Consider the following 7,662-nt stretch of genomic DNA (forward strand, 5'->3'; position numbering starts at 1 on the left):
GCCAAATAATGCAAGTTCTATCAGATTCAAATTGTCATACCACCAACCCTAGTCAAACATATATAATAAAATCCAAAATGTTGCATTTTCAAAACATATTAAAAATTTCCCAAAAAAAAAAAAACCTTTAAATTAAACTCTAAAACAATTGAACCAAGCACACAGTTGAATTCAATTTCCTTTTCACGAGCAAAAACAGACACGAATGATGGCTTAACAGTTACACTAAACAACACAGAAAATAACACAACAGACTAAAAGCTAAACTAAACAACGCACAAAACAAAAATAAGCTCCCCCCCCCCCCCCCAAACTTAAGATGCACATTGTCCCCAATGTGATAAAGAAAAGAACAAAGGAAGAGAACTTACCTGACGCCACATCAGTAAGGCGGAGGAGATGGTGGAGGCGGCCACTGGTATGGAGAGTACTGTGGCAGAGGAGTGAAGTAATTCTCATAAGCAGAGCTCATAGTCCACCTCGTTACTAAGGCATTCAACTCCTCAATGTGAACCCGCCCATACTCATTTTGTTGCACCATGAAGTCATTAAAATGCTGATTTTGCGCATGATGCGATTGGATTAAGTATTGATTTTGCTGAATAAGGTAATCCAATCGATCATGCGTGCGCTGCGTGTGCTCATCAATAGGTCCACCAATTGCCAAATTCGAAGGTGGGTTACTGGGACCCGCTTCATCTGCTTCCTCCTCCTCCGCTGGATCAATGTCCACTGGTTCATCAGCCCGGCTACGCTTGTTATGCTGGCTAGAGGCAGGTGGTGTAAGAGAGGCCGAAGGAAATGCCGTAAACATAGTCTGATTGATTGCCCCCATTGGCCTCCGGACGAGATCGCTTGGGTATACTGGTACCTCATAAGTGTTGCATAGGGTCGAGAGGAAAGTACCATGGGCAACACCAGCTGTAGTATTGAATCTGCTGATGTTGCGAATGCTATAGCGAATTATTCGGCCCACATCAACTTTCATTTTGGTCATGATAGCATAAACCAACAAGCAGCGCTCTCTATCAACAGTAGACAGATGAGAGGTCGGCAATAAACGTGAACTTACAAAATAAACCCATGCCTTCGCAATTGGATTGAGCTGCCACCTGTTCATGTCTTTGGGCTTTCCATTATGATAGTTGAACCGTGCACCTTCCACACTCAGAACTGCAGCCACAGCATCATAGTCTGGCTCATCAAAATGGGCCAACTGCCAATGTTCGTCCTCTTGTGCAGACAATGAAGGGAGGTCCAGTAATTGGTTAAATGAATAAGATTCCGTAGGCACCAATTTACCCCTGACAAAAGTTTTCTTTTCTGCATCAAGATATGGGAAGTTGGCAAAGAATTCAAACATCTGAGAGTAATTGGCCGATCCCACATAGGTAGAGTCGCAGAAGAAACCCCAATTACGTCGCAATATTTCAGCTCTGATGATATCATAGGCAGGGTTTTGTACCACGGTTGCCTCATGAAGCTCAAATCCCCTTTCCCTTACCACAGATTTCTTATGAATCTTTTTAAACAAGTCAGCTGCTTATTGACAAATAATTGCGTGTCATAATCACCTGGGGTAGGTGGTGGTGGAGCTGCTTCGTGAGTGCGGGATGAGGAGGCTTTCTTTGAGGAGGTACCTCTCGGAGGATTTCTCTTAGGACCCATTGTGTATTTCAATACAAGAACAAACTAAACCCCCAAATTGGTTTTCAAGAACTTGAGTACAACTTCCCCTTGGTGTCACTCCCCCAAAACTGTTTGAGTAACAAAATCAACAGCCCAACCACTAATCCCAGAAAAACAATTGACAAACCCCTTAAATGTCTCACAAGAAAAGCATAGCACAGTCCACAATATCACAATGTAATCTATTCTCCAATCAAAAGCACTAGAATAGATATGAGACACTTACTTGAATGGCACAAGACTTCTTCTTTTTGTCTCTTTGGCTGAGGGAAGTCTCAAGAATTAAGAGAGAAAAGGAGGTTTGAGTAGGATGGCAAATTGTGAAAGTAAAGGGACTGAGAATGATGGCTAATTTAGGGCTTTTTACCCCAGATTTCAGACACGGGCCGCGGCATTACTTTGACCATGTCGCGGCCCGCATCAAATTTCCAGCCTAGAATGTCGCGGCATCATGGTATCTATGCCGCGGCCCGCCTCTCATTTCTAGGAAAAACTGGGTTTCAATGCCGCGGCCCTCCTCATCCATGCCGCGGCCCGCCCCTAGACTTCAAAATTCGTGGGCCTCTGGAACCCCCAATGCCACGGCATTATATGGCTATGCCGCGGCCCTTAAGGATTCTCAATTTTTTTTTATTTTTTTGACATTTGTTTGATTTTTCACGTTTTTCACGATTCTAAAAGACCAAAAATAAACCAAATATCCATTGTTTACAAATACAAAAGTAAAATAAATAACAAGTAAAACATAGGGTGCCTCCTACAAGCGCTGTCGTTAACGTCATTTAGCCGAACGCTGAACCCCTCTTCAGAGAGGCTTCAGAAGGAGGATAGACTTTGCTTGATCAAAAATACCACCCAAGTAGGGCTTCAATCTCTGACCATTGACTTTAAAGGAATCACCTGAGTTGTCCCAAACTTCTACAGAACCATATGGAAAAACCTGAACAACAGTGAATGGCCCTGACCATCTTAACTTCAATTTGCCAGGAAACAGTCGCAGTCTTGAATTAAAAAGAAGTACCTGCTGCACTGGTTGGAACTCTTTCCTGATTAAGTTCTTGTCATACCAAGCTTTTGTTCTCTCTTTATAAATCTTGGCGTTCTCATAAGCCTCATTTCTGAACTCGTCAAGTTCATTCAGTTGCAACAACCTTCATTCACTAGCTGCACTCCAATCAAAATTTAACTTTTTCATAGCCCAGAATGCTCTATGCTCCAATTCAACTGGTAGATGACATGCTTTACCAAACACCAACCTGTAAGGAGACATGCATATTGGTGTTTTGAATGCAGTTCTGTAAGCCCAAATCGCATCATCTAGCTTTTTCGACCAATTTTTCCTCGAACTGTCAACGGTCTTCTCAAGGATGCTTTTGATTTCTCTATTTGAAACTTCAACTTGCCCATTTGATTGAGGATGGTAAGGCAAAGCTTTTCGATGATATACTCCATAACGAGCCAGCAATGCATCAAGTTGTTTATTCACAAAGTGTTTCCCTTCATCACTAATCAGAGCTCGGGGAGTGCCAAATCTAGTAAAAATATGTTTATGCAGAAAATTGAGCACAGTTTTACCGTCATTGGCTCTAGTTGCTGCAGCCTCCACCCATTTGGATACATAATCCACTGCCAATAGAATATATTCATTGTTGTAAGATGGTGGAAAAGGCCCCATGAAATCGAAGCCCCATACATCAAACAGTTCCACTTCAAGAATCCCCTGTAAAGGCATTTCATTTTTCCTCGAGATATTACCAATTCGCTGACATCTATCACAAACCTTGACAAAAACATTGGCATCCTTGAATAATGAAGGCCAATAGAAACCACTTTGTAATACCTTGGCCGCCGTTCTTGATGCTCCAAAGTACCCTCCGCATTGTTGAGTGTGACAGTGATTAAGAATGGACTGCATCTCTTCTTCAGGAACACACCTTCTGATAATCTGATCAACACAGTGCCTATAGAGAATAGGTTCCTCCCAATAGTAGTGTTTCACCTCAGAAAAGAATTTCTTTAATTGCTGCTTTGACATTTCAGGAGGCACAATCTTGGCAACCAAGAAGTTCACTATGTCAGCAAACCAAGGGACAGCTAAAGTCTCACTTACCCCAAACAACTGCTCATCAGGAAAGTGATCATTGATTTGCACTGCTTTCTTATTTTCAGTCTCCTCCACCTCAAGTCTAGAGAGATGATCAGCTACCACATTCTCGCTGCCATTCTTGTCACGAATCTCCATGTCAAATTCTTGAAGCAAAAGAATCCATCTTATCAGGCAGGGCTTAGCATCTTTCTTTGACATCAAGTATTTAATGGCAGAGTGATCAGTGTAGACAATCACTTTGTTACCAATCAGATACAGTCTAAATTTATCACAAGCAAACACAATAGCTAGCAACTCTTTTTCTGTAGTAGCATAATTCAGCTGAGCATCATTTAGAGTTCGACTAGCATAATAGATAGACCTGAATACCTTATCAATTCGCTGTCCCAAAACTGCCCCCACTGCATAGTCACTGGCATCACACATCAACTCAAAAGGCAATTCCCAATTCGAAGCTACCACAATTGGAGCAGAAATAAGCTTTTCTTTCAAGAATTTGAAAGCCGTCAAACACTCATCATTAAAATCAAAGACAACTCCGTTCATAAGCATATTTGAGAGAGGCTTGGACACTTTAGAGAAATCTTTTATGAATCTTCGATAGAACCCAGCGTGACCAAGAAAACTTCTAACACCTTTGACTGAAACTGGTGGAGGCAGCTTTTCAATGGTAGAAATTTTTGCTCTATCTACCTCAATTCCCTCACTTGAAATTTTATGGCCAAGAACAATCCCCTCTTTCACCATAAAATGGCATTTCTCCCAATTCAACACCAAATTAGCCTTCTCACAACGATTCAGCACGTTCTCCAAGTTACCCAAACAGAGGTCAAATGATGAGCGAAAAACAGAGAAATCATCCATGAATATCTCAATACACCGGTCTACCATGTCTGAAAATATGGCCATCATGCACCGTTGAAATGTTGCAGGGGCATTGCATAGTCCAAATGGCATTCTCCTGAAAGCAAATGTGCCATAAGGACATGTAAAGGTTGTTTTCTCTTGATCCTCTGGTGCAATAGCGATCTGATGATACCCAGAATACCCATCCAAGAAACAGTAGTAGCTATGTCCTGCCAATCTGTCAAGCATCTGATCAAGGAAAGGCAAAGGAAAATGATCCTTCCTTGTTGCCTTGTTGAGCTTGCGGTAGTCTATACAAATCCGCCACCCCGTTACAGTTCTTGTTGGAATGAGTTCATTGTTCTCATTTTTCACCACTGTTTGTTCTCATTTTTCACCACTGTCATACCACCCTTTTTAGGTACCACTTGCACAGGACTCACCCATGTGCTATCAGAAATTGGGTAGATCACCCCAACATCCAACCATTTAAGAATTTGCTCCAGTACTACTTCCTTCATGGCTGGATTGAGTCTTCGCTGGGCCTCTATGGATGGCTTGCTATTCTCCTCCAATAAGATTTTATGCATCACTATCGATGGGCTTATTCCTCTAATATCTGCCAAGGTCCACCCAATGGCCAATTTATGCTCCCTTAGAACCCTCAACAGTTTCTCCAATTCTATCTTTGACAGGTCAGCTGACACAATGACAGGTAAAGTTTCATTCTCTCCCAAATAAGCATATCGCAAGTGATCTAGGAGGACCTTTAATTCCAACTGCGGTGGCTGCTGAATGGATGTTAGCGGTTTATCAGTCGCATCTGCTAGTTCTTGAAACTTCTTTCAATATGGCAAGAAAGAGTTGATCCAGTTTACACAATCTCTGATCTCAGCATCATCATCATCATCGACCTCGTCACCCAATAATACTGCCTCTAAGGCATCACTTCTCATCCTTCTCTTGGAGACTGCCTTCTCTATCGCATCCACACTAAAGCAACTGTCACTAGCCACTGGATACTTCATAGACTTGAAGACATTAAAGACCACCTCATCTCCTTGAACTCTAAGCTTTAGCTCTCCTTTGTGAACATCAATAAGTGCTTGGCCTGTGGCTAGAAATGGCCTACCGAGAATAATTGGTACATCTGTATCCTCCTCCATGTCCAAAACGATAAAATCAGCTGGGACTATGAACTTATCCACCTTCACAAGAACATCTTCAATAATACCCCGTGGATGTGTCAACGATCGTTCTGTGAGCTGTAAAGTGACAGTTGTTGGTTTTGCCTCCCCCAAACCAAGTCTTCTAAACACAGATAAGGGCATCAGATTAATACTCGCCCCCAGATCACATAAAGCATGTTTGCATTCAAATTTTCCAATGGTGCACGGTATGGTGAAGCTCCCCGGATCTCTCAGCTTTTGGGGTAGCTTTCTTTGTAATATCGCACTGCACTCTTCAGTGAGTGCTACAGTCTCATAGTCCTCCATCCTCCTTTTCTTTGATAGAATCTCCTTCATGAATTTAACATAGCTGGGCATCTGCTCCAAGGCCTCGGCAAAAGGAATGTTTATGTGCAGCTTTTTAAACACCTCTAGAAACTTAGAAAACTGTTTATCAAGTGTAGTCTTTCTAAGCCTCTGAGGGTATGGAACTCGAACTGGCTGCTCAATAACAACTGGCAGACTCTTTTCTGACTGCTGGTGGTCTTCAGTAACCTTTTCTGAATCAGACTGTTCACCCATCTCTTTATTCTGAACCACTGCCTGTGGAGGTCTAGGCTGCTCAGTTTTCTTCCCACTCCTCAGAGTAATTGCCTGAACTTGCTCCTTGGGGTTGACTTCAGTATTACTGGGCAAATTTCCCTGCGGTCTGTTATTGAGCATATTGGCCAACTGCCCAACTTGTGTTTCCAGGTTTCTGATGGAAGATCTAGTCTCTGTCATAAACTGAGTTTGAGTATTGGTGAGGGTCAACAATGCAGCTTGTAGTTCATTAGGCCTTTCAGGTGGAGCTTGATTCATTGATTGTTGAGGCCTAGGGTGTTGTGATGAAGAAGCTTGATGCATAGGTGGCTGAGACATGTTATTCTGAAATTGGCCCTGAAACTGAGGTTGTTGGCCTTGATTATTCTTCCAAGAAAAGTTGGGGTGATTTTTCCACCCAGGATTGTAGGTATTGGAGAATGGATTATTGAGTGGCCTTTGAAAGTTTCCCACCGCTTGAACCTGATCGTGATCCATTGGGGTGTTATTATTCATACAGATAGGGCACTGATCGACAGAATGAGCACCACCACACATTTCACACCTTACTGCCATCTAAACCGCATTCGCAGATACAGTGCTCTGTTGTAACAGTTTCGTCAAGGAGGCTACTTGTGCTGTTAGAGCAGTGATTGCATCCAGCTCATGCACCCCAGCCACCTTTCTGACTCCTGATGATCTTTCCTCAGACCACTGATGGTTGTTTGTAGCCATGTCCTCCAGCAGCTCATAAGCACCAGTTGCGCTCTTGCTCATAAAAGTGCCACCCGCTGCAGCATCAATAATGGTTCTGGTTGTAGGACATAAACCATTGTAAAAATTATGTACTAGCATCCACTGTTCAATGCCATGATGAGGACATCTTCTCAAGAGTTCCTTGAACCGTTCCCAAGCTTCATACAAAGACTCTCCATCATTCTGGCAAAAATTGTTGATCTCTCCCCTCAATTTAGCAGCTTTGGACGGGGGGAAGAATTTTGACAAAAATTTCTGAGCTAGATCTTGCCAGGTGACAATAGAGTTTGGTTGCAGCGAGTTCAGCCAACTTTTGGCTCTGTCCCTCAGAGAAAATGGGAAAAGCCTCAGCTTAATTGCATCATCACTCACCCCATTATATCTGAAGGTTCCACAAAACTCCAGAAAATTAGACAAATGGGTGTGAGGATCTTCAGAAGGCAGCCCATTAAATTGCACAGAGGACTGCACCATTTGTAGAATAGCTAGCTTGATTTCAAAGTTGTTAGCCTC

The 7,662-nt window shown here is 42.6% G+C and overlaps 1 non-coding gene across 1 annotated transcript; it reads left to right on the top strand.

Annotated features, from left to right (window-relative positions):
- Positions 1–7,258: 7,258 nt before the first annotated feature.
- LOC133792976 (small nucleolar RNA R71) lies at positions 7,259–7,365 on the top strand. The gene has a single exon (XR_009874439.1). It is a non-coding gene; the product is annotated as a small nucleolar RNA R71 (small nucleolar RNA).
- Positions 7,366–7,662: the final 297 nt, after the last annotated feature.

The sequence above is a fragment of the Humulus lupulus genome, chromosome 7 (genome assembly GCF_963169125.1).
Source record: "Humulus lupulus chromosome 7, drHumLupu1.1, whole genome shotgun sequence".
Taxonomy (NCBI): domain Eukaryota; kingdom Viridiplantae; phylum Streptophyta; class Magnoliopsida; order Rosales; family Cannabaceae; genus Humulus; species Humulus lupulus.